Below are 18,580 nucleotides of genomic sequence, written 5' to 3'. Positions count from 1 at the left end.
TTTTAGAGAAGATGAGAACATAATTCCAAGAAATAGTTACCACTTTCATTGTTGCACTTGTAATAGAATCCCCAAAATTCAAAGACTCCACTCCTACTTTCATATAACCATTGCAAATCCCATTAAACATTGTTTATGGGTTGAGACTCTAACTAAAGTAAATATACATTTTCATCCTTCAATCCTAATTCCTAAATTACCAAAATACCTTTTCCATGCCCTAATTTTTGCTGATTGATCACAATGTATTTGAATACATTAGGTTGGGAACCCTCTTGACTAAATTTAATCTATTTTCCAGACTTCTCATTCAACTGACCAATCATATATGTCAACATATAAATAAGTAATTAGTTACCTAGATTGGTGTTGCAAACTATTGGAGTTTGTGAAAGAAGCATCCCACTACTAAATTTGTATTATCAAAATTGGAAGAAAGAAAGAATATTGAAAATAAGAGTGCATAGCATGCTTGTTAGAAAGTGGCCATGGAAATCATGTCAATTAAACAAAAGGGTGAACAACAAGAAATTTTGTATTGTTAATTGACTTATACAATGAACTTTTCAATACCACCAAAACCAACGATTCAAAATATTTGTTATTATACTAGTGATACATATGACAAACAATATTTGTCAATTTCCTATAATGCTATAACTATTCATAAGAGGATGCTCATTCCAATCTAATGATTCACATAACTCTTATTTATCTGTGAAAATTTATATGCTTCCACATCTATCTATTATATAAAATGTGCCTTATCTACAGTGCACAAACACATATTTATATATGTGTATATGTATGTTCATATAATGTGTGTTTATGCCCATGCCTTCTTGTCCATAATTTAATGTGAGTGATTTGAAGCTGATTCGAAATGTAATTATTAAATTGACTCAATTAAAATGAATTTTATTTATTTAATGATATACGAATATCCTCAATCCCAAATTATAAGTATTTTAAAGATACAAAAGTGAATTAATTACATTAATTTAGAAGCCTTAAATAATTTTAAAGTATTCTAGTTTGAATGAATAATTGTTGGAGGGATAATGTTGCAACTTTTAGCAAAAGTCTATAAGGTGCAATGCATTGGGAATCATTCATTTTTAAATTTTTTTTTTAATTTACTCATATTTATTTTGGCACTACATAGGAGAGTGATCTACATGTTTTTTTATAATGGAGAGCATCAACTAATCATAAATAGTATAGTGGCTGAAGTATGTAGTGCTTCAAGATTATTTTGATCTATTACTCTTGTGTTCAAACCAAGCAGTGAATAATACTGATATTTTTCTTTGTTATTGAAGGTATCTCATATGTAGATCGCTAGTGATAATATGTGTGTATTGATATGTTTCTAGCAATCCACAAACTCAACATATATAAATGTCAAAGGGGAATTCTTATGTAGAGACATTACTATATGTGTCCTTTAGACACATAGGGTCATTTCTTTACATGATGTACCCCTGTCCAAAACATAGTTAACAAATTATTATCATTTACATGATTGTTGATATATTTATATAGAATGAGCCTAATTTTCTTCACTCATGATATTAATATATACAAAATCAAATTCATTGATCATACATGATGTTAGTCATGATTATGTGTAGATTGAATACATAATTGACTACCTTGCATCTTGGATCAAACACTACCAAGATTAGATTGAGCCATCTTGAATAATCATCATATATCAACATTCCATACATTCAACACTGGCAAGAACTTGGCATGGCCTAAGCATAGATTAAGCCATCACCCACTTAATTTAGAATACTATAAAACTAAAATATTATGATGAATCTCAAAGTGGCTTAAAGAACACACACACACACACACACACACACACACACAAACATTTTGAGAATGGGCATACACAGTAGGAAACATTAACTTAAGAATATAGATCTTGAATCCCATCCAATACAACAATGTACAATTCCTTCTGTCCAAAGACTAAAATATAAGAAGTCCTTAGAATGGATTTTTCTTTTTCCTTTTACTTTAAAGTTTCCTATGACAAAGATTTGTGGGTGTGTAAAGTAATATGTTAGTTGTAGAGGAAGTAGTCGGAGATTAAATATGGTCAAATTCACTATGATGCATCAATTTACATTTATATTTTAATATGGATATGGTGACCCTTTCTCTAACTACTACTCCTATATCTATCATTCATATTATCTTAGCTCCAATTGATACTCTAGTTACCCTTGTCTCTTTAATACATATTGATATTTCTATAGTTTTCCTTTCTTGTCATGATTTTTTATTGTTTGTAATCCTTCTACTAATCTCCTTGGTGTCAGCTTGATTTTGTTATTATTTTCAACCCCTTTCTTTGGATTCTAGGATTTCTCTTTTGTTTTTGGTGACTCACTTGTCTAACTTGTCCACTTTTCCTATTGGATTTGACAACATTGTGCACCTTCTTCCCCCAAATTTTAATGCAACTCCTTGGATAGTTCTTTGTAGAAAAAAAATTAATCTATTTCGACCTAGTAATCACAAATTATTCTATTGGGCCTAATTCTCTATCCTAAACCTTATCCTTATTATATGCTCCTAGATTTTCTTTTAAATTTATTGTCTAAAATTAATTTATTCCACTCTAATTTTACTAATTTCACTTTAGTTATATATTGATTTTGGGCTATTTATTTTAGTTTTTAGATTTTGGATGTGGTTTCTTTTTAATTTGAATTCAAATCTAGATGGTTTGATTAGATTTATAATAGTCTATCTAGGCTCTACCACACATAATTTAATCAAAAACTAGAAAGGATTATAGTACTAGACTAGCATGATTTGATTAGGTTTTCTAAATTGAAACAAGCTAATTCAGAAGAGAACTACTCTAGCTAAGTTGTGCACAAGCACAATTGTTCTTAGGTCTTTATGGAGCTCCCTGGAACTTTTTATTTTCTACTAGCTACAAAATTTTGCAAAGTTATAGGTGGGATAACACATCATTCTTTGTTGGTGAATCTATGACCAATAAATTTCTTAATGCCATTGATCTATCCTAAGTAGGAAAGCATCCCCACTGAGTCACAAATAATTTTGGCTATCTTTTACCCCATTCATTCCATCATTGATAATCAATCCAAGGAAACTGATATGAAACTAATAGTTGTTGTAGGTTTAGAGGGACTTAAATATGATGTTCAATTAAACTCATAAGTGGTTGAAAAAATCAAAATAATTTTGGGGAAATCCATTTCAGATAAGATTAAAAATAAAGAAAGGAAGAATAAGGTTGCAGTCCCATGGAGGGGCGATTCCTAAAAAATTTTAGTGGGTACTCTACAGATTTTTTAGGATTATTTTAAAGAGGGAGGTCCCATGAATTTTTTAGTGAAATTATTCTTAAAAGGTTTAAGCCTTAGCAAGTGATCTCATGATATTTTTTAGTTTAACATATTCAACTCACTTACTAAATAAATAAATATGTTAAGAAAATTTATTGATTAAAATTGGTATATGATTGACAAGTGGCACAAGAAAATCCTAAACTAGTGGTGGAAATTTCTAGGCCCCCATCTTTTCCACCTACTTAAATCTACACCCTAAAAAGTAGAGGCTGGTACATTTGAGGAGAAGATTCCAATTAGTCCTATAGAAAACTTTTTTTTATTTCATTGGAGCACCCACTCCACAAAAATATATCCTATAGCCCCCATCATGGGACCACACCCTAATATTGGTAAAAGGTTGTCCAAAATTTTATCTTTAGATGTAGTTAACATTTTCAATGAAAAATATAAGCCAGTGATAGATCTAAGTTTGATTTATCTTTTATTACATGGTTTTTCATTGGGTGAACACTATGACTGTGTGCACTTTTCTTTGACATGATAGTCATAGTTTGAATGAGAGAAGATAAAGTGAAAGGAGAAATGTGTTTATGTTTTTTGTTCATGTATTTCCATCCCACGTAATCTCATCTACTTTTTATTAATAGGTAATGCCACAAAAATTATCATCTTCATGCTCATACATGTGAAAGCATGTTTGATCCTTATAAGCTTGATCTTCAACTTTCTCACATCTTATTTCATTTCATGATTTGACAAATCATTATCGATTGATCTAGAATATTTTATTCTTTTATGAAATTTTTCAAAAGGTAAAGAGAGGCTTTTTGAAACAAGTTAATCTAAATGACCTATGAGACCTAAGTTGTCCTGTTATGAGATCAAAACCATCCATGTTTAAGCATTCCTGGTAACTAAGATTGAGCCTACATTTTTCTCCATGCATCTCCCTTCTCAACTAGTCTTCCCTATTTAATAAGCTACAAGACAAGCTATACTATTGTAGTTTTAGAATTAGGAGGACAATGTGTAAAATCTATCATATATTATTCATGTACCAAGCATGTATGTTATAAACTAAAAAGAAAATTGAGAAAATTGAGTGTCTAATTCTTTTTTCATGTATTCAGCTTACGTTGATGGTTATTTTTTTTTGTAATTTTTATTACAAGTGAAATTCCTTAGTTTCATATGTGTGGTCAAGGTTTAAATGATAAGTTGGATTAGGTCTATGTTATTTTTTATTGTAGATTATTGGATTAGGATTGTATATTGATGACTTTAAAACTAGAAAAGATGTTACTTCTCACTATGGAAATGGATTAGCTCCATGACATAGCTCACATGCAAAGGTAGATGAAAAGATTTCATTCATAGATTTTCTTGTAAATAGTAGGGTAGAACAACTAGCAATAGCCAAGGTTGCCAAATACCAGGTATACAAATTAAAGCAACCATTCTATATTATATGATATACTAATATTCATCTCTCAATCTATAAATAGAAATAAAATAGATACTCATTAACATTTTTATGAGATAGAAATTAACAAATCTAAATATCTAGAAATTAAAACATTATATAAATAATTTTTAGTTATAATAAAATATATGTATATTTTTGCACTTGAAATTGTTCTCATGGGGAAAAAGTTGTTGTATTGAAATCTATATTCAAAAAATACATGCCAATTATACATCTCAATTTTATTTGTCTTTTATTACATCATTTATCTTTGGGTGAAGAGTGTGAGTGTGTGTGCTTGTCTTGATAGGAAACTCAAAGTTTGAATGGGAGAATAAAAAGTGAAATGAAGATGATGTTAATTATTTTGATTTAATTATTCCTATCATAGAGATGAAAATAAGGTGATCTTTATTATTCTCATTTAAATATTCCTACCCTTTCATCTTTGATTTTAGACCATGTGTGAGATTGTTGGAATGTTCAAAATGGGAAGAGTACTTTTGAGAGGGGGAGTGAATCAGAAGTAACACACTTTTAACCTTTTCAAATCCTTTAAAAAAAATAATTGAAAGTAAACTATATGCATGTAAACAAATTAAATGAACATGGAATAAAAACATGCATCAACACACATAACACCAGATTTGGTAACCCAAAAACCCTCCAGGAATAAGAATGTAAAACTGGGGTGGGGATGATACCCACAAAAATTATTGCAGCAATAATTGTTTGACCACTTCTGATGGTCTGACCTATGAAAGGCCTGGCCTATTAAAGGCTTTAAACTATTTCAATAGTGACCTTGTTAGAGGATTTACAAACACATTACATGAAGTGTCACCCTATTAAAGGATTTAGTCACCTCTTCAAAGGATCTACAAAATAGTTGTTAAGCTAACCTATCAACATAAGATCTCCACTATCTAATACAATGGCTAGAGTGTATTAGAAACCTTTGACCTGATTGTTCACAATCTTCAATTGCTGATTTTAGGCACTTCTTATGCTCACCCTAGTGTGATCCTTGCTTGATCTGATATCTGTTCATATTCCTTTTACTATTTTCATCAACTGGATGTGTAATTGCTGCTCTAATCCTCTAAGTCTTTCACACTTCACTCAAAATTTTGTTATAGTTTACCCATACACTATTCTCATCCACATACATAATGCATTTTCATCCTCCTTTTAAATATTGTGAAGACTTAGGGTTAGGTATGGATCTACGATCCATATTGAGTCTTAGGGTCCCGCTCATTCCTTGCATTTTTCTCATTGGTTGCATGGCTTCTCCATATTTTTGATTGGTTGCATGATGATCACATAGGAAATGAAAAAGATTCAATCTTATCCTTGTTCACCTTTGAAATTCTTCTATGTCAGCTCCAAAAATGGTTTTAATCTGAGTTTGTGAGGGCACAATCTCATATGTTGATTCTATGTTACTTGACATAGACTGAACTACCAGTGCTTGGCACATATACTCTCCTGGTTTGCTCAGAACCTATTGCATTCTATCTTGCTCTGTACATGTATTACTTTGGCTCACTCGGCATATGAATCATTCTAACTTGCTTGGCATCAACTATGACTTAGCACCTATATATCACTCGGCACTTATATAATGCTCAACACCTGAAGTCACTCAGTACTTGTTGGAAATTTGGTTTGGCATACATAGTGTACTCGGATTCAATGTAAGCGTGTTAACACTCAAATGTTAAAACTATTCTAAGACCAACAGAGACTACATCCCATTAATTGAAATTCAGTTTTGTGAAATTACCAGATGTCTAGAATTATTGATTGGTTTGGATGAGGGATTAAAGAGGTAAAACCAATAATGTAAATGTTTGTTCAGAATACAAACATATTTTATTATTTATTTGATTCTTTATTGTAATCCAACTATTTTCCTTTGAATCAAAGTGAAATGTATTGTTAGTTTAACAGACTCAAAATTGTCATTGGCTATAAATTGGTCTACATATTGATAAATATTCCTTTTCTATGTTCTTTCTTCATGGGTTAGTATTATCAGTCATATAAAGCTCTATTGGTCAATTGGCTTTGATTAGCACACATATCATAGAATTTAGTTTATGTTACTAACAACGAATACTTATAGTCAACTAGAAGGAGGAACACCACCACTTTTTGTTTTTTTTTTATTATGGTTGGAAATTTGTTGCTACTAAAAACAAGAAGATTCTTCTGATAAAGAGTAATGGTAGAAAGTAAGTTAATGCAAAATTTGGTCATATGGGAACATAAAGGAGTTTGTGGGGTTGTAAGTAAGATCAATAGAGGATCACTTGGATTTCCTATTGCATGATCATATAATGGGCATGAACAAGCCTAGCTATATTTATTATTTATGATCATATTATAGTCTATCTCTGAATAGTATACTATGGTATAGTTAGTACTTTTACTACTACTACCAATACAACAGACTGACTTAGCCTCTTTCTTCTCTTACTAGCCACTAATGTGATTGTATATAATCCACTTATACTATATTGTGTATGCAAGACCCTTTCTTTTCCTTTTCCTTTTCTTCCTTCTCCACTAAAAAATATCACTAGAAAGACATAGATCACAAGGACATGGAAAAAGACAAAATAAATATTCACTCCTGAATCATAAATGAATGAAAGAATGGAAAAAATAGGTTGGGACATATGTTATAACAAAAAAAGATATATAATGTGGGATAGAATTCCCATACATGTCCTAAATAAAGGCCAAATATCTTTTATATTTTCCATAAAATTGTCAAATATCATATGGGGGTACACATTATACTTAGTGTTATAGTATTGAATCTTGAGAGTGACAGGTTTAGATAAGACGAGAACTCTTAAGACTAGCAGAGATCCTCATAAATAGTTCTATCATGGAGGATATAAATTTAAGCCCATGTTTCCATTCGACGAAGGTGGTTGGCTTCTTCATTGCAACAACCTATTTCTTGGGATTCTTCTTGTCAAATGTTGTTGGGAAATATGAAACTTAGCCCAACACTTGTAGCATTATTGGTTGAGCTATATAAAAATGTGACCATGTATATCACGTGACTCTGATATAACAACATTTTAATTAGTTAATGGTATCTTTGTCTAAGTTTTAGCCATTTCTATATTGAGTAGTTGAGATATCATACACCTGATGCTACTTAGCGCATGGTTATAAACAATTGAAGACGTAATTTTAAAGTGAAATTTAATTTTTTTAAATCTATTTCATTTTTTGAGTTTAGTATTATCTACTTTGATTGTGTAGAATTTTTTGAGTCAAATTTTTTTATAAATATGATGATGAATCAAACTTCAATATAAAACAATCCAAATATAAATTCAAAAAAATTCACATAATCAAAATCTGAAACACAAAACATAAATCAAATAGATTTAGGAAAACTGAAATTCATAATGATTTACCTTTGTAGTAAAGGATGTACAATAGTGAGGTTTGAAGCATAATCTTTAATAAACATAATGGAGCTTGGCTCCTCCCTTTGAGTAAATTTTTTTTGGGATTCCTATCACTACTACATTTTGGAAAATATGTGCCTATGTGACTTAAAAATTTAGTCACACCACTAAAATGTTTAGTCATGTGACTAAAACTAATCACATTCCACTATTTCTTCATATTTTATAGGCATATGTGACTAAATAATTGATTAATATGATCAATAGGTAAAATTAGGAGATCAATAGCCAAGAGCCTACAATGCATCGATAAATTGCAAGCCTCTCTTCAGGGAGGTCTTGGGTTCAAATCTACTCAAGATTAACAAATAATAATAATGAATCTAACAATAATAATAAAAATGAATGATAATTAATCTAGGTTTGGGCTGATTACCTATCAAAATAAATAAATAAATAGAAGATCAACCAAATAGAAGTGACTAAATACACTACCAAACGAATGAATGACTAAATAAGTGACTAGATAATTAGTCACCAATAATTAGTCATTTGTCCTTTCTCTCTTCAAATTTTCTAAGGTTTATTTATTAATGTATTGTGTTTATTTTATTATCTTCAACTCATTCATGACCCTCAAACCTTCTCTTTCTCATATTAATTGTGCTTTTACATTGCATCTTCTCAGATACGTGATGCTTTGTTAAATGACTTGGGATATTTTATTCACCATTTCTGATTATTTGGTCAATATTGCAAATTGATGTAGTTTTACTCTAAGAGGTACATAAATAAATGATAGATTGATAAAAAAATTCTTAACTTAATTCTCTTCAATTTATATTATGTATTTAAATTCTATATTATTTATTTCAATATTCATAATTAAAAGAATTATTAATGTATACTAATAGTTAAATCTATATTTAATAAATATAAATGATAATTTTTATAAAATATATTTAATAATATCATTTACTAAATGTCATATTAATTAACCTGCACTACCTATTTAACATCACATTGCATTCCTAAGTACAATTTCTAGTTTACATTATCTCAAGAACTATGACATTTTACCTCTATAAAAAAACCTACTTGAGCTCCAAATTAAATCTTTACATATCCCATAAACATGAATAAGAGGTTGGACCTCTTTTTCTTCCTGACATTTGGGAAATTATTTTGATAAATTATTTTTTTAATATTTAGCTCCAAAAGACTTTGAAGTGACAAGTATAAACCTTGTCCAAATTATTTTGAAATAAAATGACAAAAATTATAAATATATTTGTATGCATTAAAACAAAAAATCATAGACTTATTCATCTTCATTTAGGATTTGGTGGTTAGGACATAATCACACTATTTTCTCATCTCTACTTCATAATGGTGAAAGATTAATGAATTTCAGGAGGAATGTAGAAATGCCTAGTGAAGGAGTATGAAATTGGAAGAAAAATGTGTTATTTTTATTTGAGTCGATGATCAAGCAAGCCCTAGAATGACCCTCATTTATAGTGTAGTGACTTATGGACAAAGATTATTGCATTCATAAAATGATATTGGGGATTCACACTTCCCACAATGAGACCAACTTGTTGATGCTAGTAGCGGTGCAAATTTTGGTTGATGATGTAAAAAATGATGTCAAGCAATATGATGAGGAATCTAGTGAGTTTGGAGGGTTTGATAGTGCTAATGATAAAGTAGGGCTTTCTTTTCCTTCTCTTTTGTGTACTGAATTGGGAACATAATTTTCCATCCTTAGGCTACAAGCCCTTGTCATAAATCATTAGCTCCTATGGTTTTAGATCTTTAGAGAATCTCATTTGTATGATTGAACCTATAGCTTATCCTTTCGAAGGGGTGTGGTGGTTAATTTTGTACTATTTTTTGTTAGTCCTACACTTTTCATTGACATATTGTTGCAAGTTGAAAATATTTTTTGGTGAGATTACACATCACAACCATTATCATATGCATTTATATTTAAAAAAGAGTGATCTAAAGATTGATTCTTAAGATGAATATTGTGCTCTAGAATAGATGAGCTAACATTTACTAGAGATTGTGAATCCATAGTTTACAAGTCATTTGGCACAGAAGATGAGGGGCAAATTTTAGATATATTGGAAGATCTTTTAATATTTTTTTGGCATTGTCCTAATTAGTTCAAGTCTTATAATTTCTAGGTATATGTATGTTGCACCATAATGGAAGCTACACTTTTTGAAACATTTTTCTAGAAAATTATGTTCACCTATATTCTTGAAAGAGTTCAAAACTAGGTGTTACAACAAATACATGCTACTAGAGTCGGTGAGGTTTAGTTTAGAAGGCTCATGTATAGATGACACTACATCAAATATCAATTACCTAGGTGATAGCACAAACGAATGATGCTTGTATGTGCCAGAGTGGAGTCACCTCTAAGTGATCTTCTAGAACAACTATCAAGTGGTGTACTTTGAAGACCAGAGTGGAGATCGTCAAACTCTTTGAATCAAATTTTCTTGCAACCTTTGATACTACTCCCTTGCCTCATCTCTTTGTTTACAAGTTGTGAGAATTTTCATTAGTTTCCTTGGTATCTCTTATTGTTTTTTTATTTCATCCATTTCATTTAATTGCCTAGGCAGATTCCAACTCCAAGGTTATGTAAATGAGATGATGCTTCAATTCATCCTGATTTTGCACCATCAAAAGTTCAACTATTTGTAAAAAAAAATGAAATGTTGAGGAATATTTAATTTCACACTCATAGTTTTTCCAAAGGTTAACAAGTTAAGTGGAAATATTAGGAACAATTATATATCTTCTTACTTATACTTTCTCCTAGTCCCTCATATTCACTTGGAATAGGTGAATTATTCAGCACATTAGTCCTATTCCCATTTCTAGATCCTTATTAATATTGAGTGCAACATTTTCAAGAAAATAAAAATAAATCTAACTATTTATTGCACATTTTTATACACTCCACATTTCAATTAAGAGAGAAGCATTAATATTGGTTTCAATAAGAAGGTCCCATGCTAGAGCTTTTTAAATAGACTTTAATATGAATCATAATCTAAATAAACTAAGAAAGGAAACTTTATAGCATCTTCAACATGAAAAATACTTCAATACTACATAATATGTAATGCAACCAACTCAATTATGTGCCTAGGCTTGTAAATTAATTAATAAGATACTGCATACATTTATAAAGTTAATGTCCTCATCTTAACAATAGAAACATTTAGGAAATATTTTGAACATGCTATCATTGTTTGATATTTCAGTCACCTATCATTATCCCAAATAGTGGATTCACATTTTGTTTGCAATGTCGAGAACACAATTATTTCCATAACAGAAAGGTTAGAGAAAGTCCATATTTAATTGATTTCACAAATACACATGTAACTTGGAGAAAACTATCTACTTCCATAATTATGACTGATGGAATTCCAAGATGAAGAATAATGAAATCAAAACTCAATTTAGTCATTAGAAGCATTAGTGAAACATTAGTGGGGTTTGAAACACTAGGATCTCCCTCCAAAACAACCTAAAAAATAATGTCTAAAGGATTTTTTTCTAGCTACTATCTATTTTACTTAGGACATAGACTTTAGGGTAAGGCTCAAAAGGCTTAAAAGAGAAAAAAAAAAATTGAACTTTAAGGTTTTTCTTGATTTATTTAAATGTAAAGTATTTCTACAGCCATAATTTACCCAATAGTCTTGAAACTTGACAATTAGGATTTAGATTTCCATAAGAAACAACAATATTGTCAAAATCATTGATAGGTAATGAGACATCAAAATGGCTTTCATGGAAAGAAAATTAATATATTCCCCTAATGACTAAAAGCTTATTTTTTGAAGATACATTAACTAGTCAAGACCAACTAAAGATAACTCATTGGCTTGAGAGTATGGCTTGAGAGTAAGTCTTTAGCTCCAAATTTGGGACAAAAAATTGTGAATGTGCAACCATGTAAACCCAACCTATAGTAGGCCTACTAGAAACATTCTAAAAGTATGTAGAAGGACATGTTGAATTCTAGAAAATAATAAGAATATAATAAACAAGTGTGTGGTCAAGTTCCCATATGGTTGACATAATCCTAAAATAATTAAGTGAAGAATCTTAATTTAAGTTGTGATAAAGGGGAAAATTCTCTAGATCATTCAAACCATAGAAACCACATGTATTTTTAAATTATTTAGTCTAATTAGATAGAGCCAGGATATTTTAGGGATATCAAGTAAGAGTAAAACTTTATCAAATAGATGTTAATGGAGAATAAGAGGGCATAAAATATGAAGCACCTGGAAACCTGTCAATAGATACATAATCAAAAGATACTACTAACTTAGAAATTGAGAGTTTACAACAAAAGGCCTCCCTGAGTTTTGACAATATCTTAGGCAATGATGTAATTGAAAATCAAATTCAATATTTTTTGCAACTTATAGAGAAAGGGGAACTAATTATGGAAAAATAATATATAGATTTTAATGATGGAGCATAGGAGGCAACAAAATATAAAGCAACTAAAAATTTGTCGACAAATAGAAAATCAAATGATGCTATTGCCTTCAAAATTGATAGTTTGAAACAAAAGGATTCATTGAGTTTTAAAATTTTTATAGGAAATGATGTAAATGAAAGTCAAAATATAATTTTATCCCAGTCCATAGAGAAAAGGAAACCAATTGTGGAGTCATCTTCAGATGTCAATGATGATGCATAGGATGCAACAAAATCTATAATAGCTAAAAATTTGCAACAGTGACACAATCAAAAGATGTTGTTGCCTTAGAAATTAACAATTTGAAAAAAAAGGCTCCTTTAATTTTCAACAATGTTTCAAGAAATGAGATCCCTAAAGATTAAGAACAAAATTGTGTCCTCGTTATTCAGAAAATAGGAATTGATTTCAGACTAAATTTTTCTTCCAACATTTTTGAAATAAAATATTTGGAGAAAATATAGAAAAAAATATAAATATGAAAAAATAGTTATATTTCTTTAGGATCCCCTTAGGGGTCATCAAGGATAAATCTTCTTGGATATTAAGGAAATGCTTCAATCCAGTTTTTAAACAATAAATGCGAACCTGAAATACCATCAAAAAAGATTAAAATTTATAAAAGTAATGAAGAATGTCCCATTGTTCATTCTGAGGGGTTACCTTCTACCAACATAAAACAAAATAATTTCATAGTGGAAAAATTAAGTGAAGACATTCCTATTGTAAAATCTATATGTGTAGATGAAGTAGTGGTTGAAAACAATTCAAATAAAAAATAAAATTTCTCTAACTAAACTTTAAAGAATTTGGAGTAGGGCAAGTTAGGAATTTATGTTTTAATGTCTACAAACATGGGTGATAAAAAAATTGAAAAAAACACAAGAAAATAAGTAAATAATAAATCCTTTTCCATTACATCAGATAGAATAAATTTATGTGGTTGAAACACTCTAAAAAAGATTGTCTAAAAATTCCATAGAAGTAGGATACAACTCAACATACTCAAGGTGTCACTCTCTCCCCTAATGTTGACAACAAAAAAAGGGGATGGGGAAGTGATTTATCTAAAAAATTAAGTTCACAAATATCAACACTTAGACAAGGATATGGCAGAAAACAAAGAAATTTGGGCAAAATCAATGGAGCAAAATTTTTGCTTCCATAGATGCATTCCTTGATCAAAAAGATATTGATGATGAAGGGGAGGATAATTATGAATATGCAACATTTGATTAACCCAAGTTTGATAGAGGACTTCAAATCATGATCCCTCATAAAAATAATGGACTAGCTATGCGAGCGTTTTTGGAGCCTACAAATGTGAAGTGTCTTCTAGTAATGTTCTTACCAAGGAACCCACTATAGTTGATCTAGTCAAAGCTTTTGGTCACTGTGGAAATTTTGATGAAATCAAAATTATTCCATTAATGAGAGAAGAAAATATATTTAATTATGATTATATCATCTTTAGCATAAGTTGTTGAAGTCTTGGTCTTGTAAGTCATTCCAATTTATTAGAAACTATTAGGTAACCATTACAATAGTTTTTGAGGTATGTTTTATCACTATTATAAAGTTTTGATGTCTTATAGCATGGGAATAGTTGCTAAAATATTTGTCTATTAGAATTTATAGCATGTGTGGATCATAAGTTTTAATGAATCTATTTAAACCACTATACTTGTACAATTGCATTTGGTTTACATTTTGTTTTGACCTTTTATTGTGAATATGAAATATTCTTGGTTATTCTAACTATGAAAGAGGCTACCATTATATATTTAGTTTCTCCCTCCTCTCATAAGATAAGTATCTTGTAAGGAAGATCTCATGTTGTGGACAACTCACCACAAGCATGTCTAGCAGTGTCTAGTGGTAAGAACACAATGAGTGGAGGTTGCAAAAACTATGTTGTAGTTTGAAATCAGTAGAACTCACACAAGATTATTTCAATATGCTTAAAAATGCCTTAATATGTAACCCATCTTTAAAAATGTAGGATGTAATTAACATCATCAATGAATGACAATTATTCTTCTTCTCCCTTTTTTGGAACCTTCTTATGTTACTTTTAGAAATTAAAAATCCATGTTTTTGGCATTTTAGGAAACAAGCACCTATGTTTTCACAATTCATAAGATTATAATCTAAAGCAATTAGATAATGCTAAACCAGTTAGAGATTTTTTATAAGATTTACTTCTAATGCTTTTTGATGAAGGGTGATCCTCTTAATACCATAAACCATAACAAAAAACAAAGACACAACAAAAAATGTGAGAACAAATATGGACTTCTTACTTGTGCCACAAATGCAAAATTACATAATTCACAAGTACAATATGCTAAGCCACATGGACACCTTCATTACAATAATTTGCAAGCCAAGCTATGAACTATCATCTAGAACTATTCTAGACAATGTTTAAGCCTTTCTTAAATAGGCAATTTTATGATGCCTGAGAAGGTTCTAGATGCATAAAAATACATATAGAGTTGGCCAAATACATCTTTGACAATTATTTTAGATATTTCATGTAGCCCAACTTTGAAAGACCATAACTCATAAATCGTTGCTCTGATTTGCTATTATAACCACTTTTTGGAAACACCAGCTCCTGATCAATAGCCTTAGAACTGTGCAAGCACCCTTCCATCAAGTTTTCAGACCTCATTCAAGCACTCTAAAGCCTCCAAAAATGAGCCTAAAGATTTTTTGACAAATGTTTCTACCAAAAATCTAGAATAACTTCTCTGAAACTTAAGCTAGAGAAATGAGATTTTAATGGTAGAATTATAACTCTAAAATGAACCTTCATGTAGAAAATGAGAACATTCCAAGCTCGTATGAAAAACTTACAAAAACTAGTGAGCTCCCATAAATAGTAACCACCCTATCTACTATTCCTTATTGAAATACAAAAGACTAAAAAGAAAATACTTTTGGGTGATGCAAGATTGCTCTTACACCCACAATGCTCTTGAATCACTTTCAAAGAGGCAAGAAATCTTTTGAAGAACCTTTTAGTGTAATCGTACCTCCTATATATTGATTTAAGTTACAAATGTCCAATATGTCAAAAAAATAAGGAAAAAAATCCCTTTATTGAGAGCATCGATGTTCCTATGATATATTTTTAATTTTAATAAATATTTCCATTAAGTTAAAAAATATATAGATGTGAAGGGTACTATAATGGAAGAGTGATGCCTATAGCACAGGGCTATGACTTTCAACTTGTACTAATTTATGATTTCCACATTTAATAAAGTCCATAATTTCTCATTTTACCATAGTAGTTCCTACACTGTAGTGCTTGTGAATTCCTTTTCATTTATTTTGTATGGCTACTAAATATAGCCATTTCAGTTAACATTGCTCTTTCACAAAAACATAGAAAACATGTGTCTTGAAGAAGGGAGTTTGGATGTGGAAGAACATGTTTTGGATGGTAGGTTAATATATGATAACTAACCATTAGGGACAGAGGTCAATTATGCTTCATATTGAATATTCTATTAGTAGTTTGAATTTTAATTTTGAGAAGTGAAATTCAACTTCTATTTTTATCTATGGTTGAAACTTTTCGCCAACTCTATAGTCAAAACTTAGCTAGTTGAGTTTCATAGGAATTGTTGCAAACATTTATCAGCCTTTGCTTGACATGGTCTAGGTACTTGATTTCCTATGGTTTCAAACATATGACCTAGTGGATTGTAATTTAATATTTAGTCCATTTTAAATGGTTTTCAATGAACAAGGACTTATAGAGTAGGTTCAGTAAAAATAAAATAGTTTGACGAGGCATTAATTTGAGCATTATTGTTCATGGTAGGTGATTTTCTCCATCAATATCACTTATAGACTCCTTTTAAGGCTCTAAATTTTTATTTTCAACTAACAAGGTGATCTTCATAAAAACTACTAATAATATATTTTGTCATAGTCTTCATTTTATGTTACTATACAATTCCAAAAAGCACAACCTACTAAATATCTAAGAGCCCAAACATCCATCCTAGAAAAAGGAACAACTACAAATGGAAAAAATATATCACTAAAGGTTTGAGTCACCCAACTTCTAATTTGACCTATTGTCCCTTTAGCATGTTACCCTAGATTCTTGGCCTTGACCCAAGCTATCACATTCTTCTTGAACAACCACCACTGTAGTATTCTAGCACTTAAATTTCACATAATGGATGTTTAACTCCTATAAAGATGTTTCTTTTAATGTATTATCAACCAATAAGGAAAAAATGAAGGGCATCGATAACAACTAAAAAAATTACCCCTATCCTTGAAATTAAATTAAAAGCCCATATAATTATTTTTTTTCCTACTAGGTCCTTATTGACCACATTTGTACACCAACCACTATTTTTAGTTTGTTCAATCTACCTGTTACCTCTTTTGTGCCCACCTTCCCTTTTTCCAAAATAAACTATAATCATGATGTGTTGATATAAGAATATGAAACACTCAACAACTTATCTTGAAGAAGAAACTCCCATTTTTTATTTAGAAACATACACATGGGGCAATGGAAAATGGACAAATGTGGAGTTGGTCAGAAATTGGGTCCTTGAGGAAAGGATCCTTAGTTTTAAACATCATAAGATCTGTGTATCATTGCCCATAATAACCAATAAAATGACAAAGCATCCATATTGACTTTTGTAAACTGAACTACGAAACCTCCTTGTGACCAAATAAATAGAAGCCATAATAATGTGAAAGATTCAAGAGGATACCATAAAGCTACACCATAAATCCTATATATCGAAAGGCTGCAAGCACAAACATGATGTCGGTTTGTTTTTATATGTCTTGAAAGGTGAGGTTTCTCGCCCAAAAAGGATAATAAATATCCAACCTAAAAATGTTGCAACCTCACTATCCAATAGGAAAAAAAATTATGATAAGATAAGTGAGGAATTTATTAGACTTCCACCTTGGAGTTGATTAGCCAAGGAGCTATGTTGATAAGAACCCCAATAAAACAAGTCAAGGTGGGAGGTGATTGAACAAAAGATTGTCTAACCTAGTCTAAGAATCCACATAACCAGTCATCAATATTTAAAAAGGAGGTTGGCATATCCCTTTGGCGAATAGATTTTCCTCTTTTCTTCAATTCTAGTAATAGTGGGTAAACAAGGTATTACTATATTCTTCAGATAATTTAATGCCTTTTCCAGAGGCTATTCTTCCAGCTCAAATGGTCCATTATAAGAAACCTCTATACTACTATTGAACAATTTTTGAAAACAATAAGATGCTTGAACTCCATAGAAGAGGCCAAAAGACACATAATCCTCACATTACATTTCATTACATGATCTCTAACCAAGAAATACTTTTGGAGTCCTTAGTCACAAAACCCACCTGCATTTTTAGCATGCAAGTATTCCTACTTAGATAAAAATCATCAGCTTTTCTTTTTTCTCTTGATAGTAACTGTTACCACATTTTGTTTGCCCCGCTAAATTTCAAAATTCAAATGTTACCCCACCCAACGGTCACCTCCCCAATTAGTAATATTTTAATACCCATGGGAATATTAAATACTAGGTTCCGAACCTTATAACATATGTTTTGCAGTCCGCAAGTTCTCTACCGTCAGATCAAGGCAGATCAACGGATGGCACCATTGCGCTATGGGGAAGCTACGCGGGATTTATGATGGTGACATAGAACCTTGATGACACATTGAGTTGGTGGGTCCACATTCAGTGAACACGTCCTAGTGTTCGGCAAGTCAAAAAGTTTCACGATGGACCGAAAAGTGTTCACGGTGGTGGGT

This window comes from Cupressus sempervirens, chromosome 7, assembly GCF_028749045.1.
Source record: "Cupressus sempervirens isolate cs-2001-9-10 chromosome 7, ASM2874904v1, whole genome shotgun sequence".
NCBI classification, from domain to species: domain Eukaryota; kingdom Viridiplantae; phylum Streptophyta; class Pinopsida; order Cupressales; family Cupressaceae; genus Cupressus; species Cupressus sempervirens.
This window is presented reverse-complemented; position numbering follows the sequence as displayed.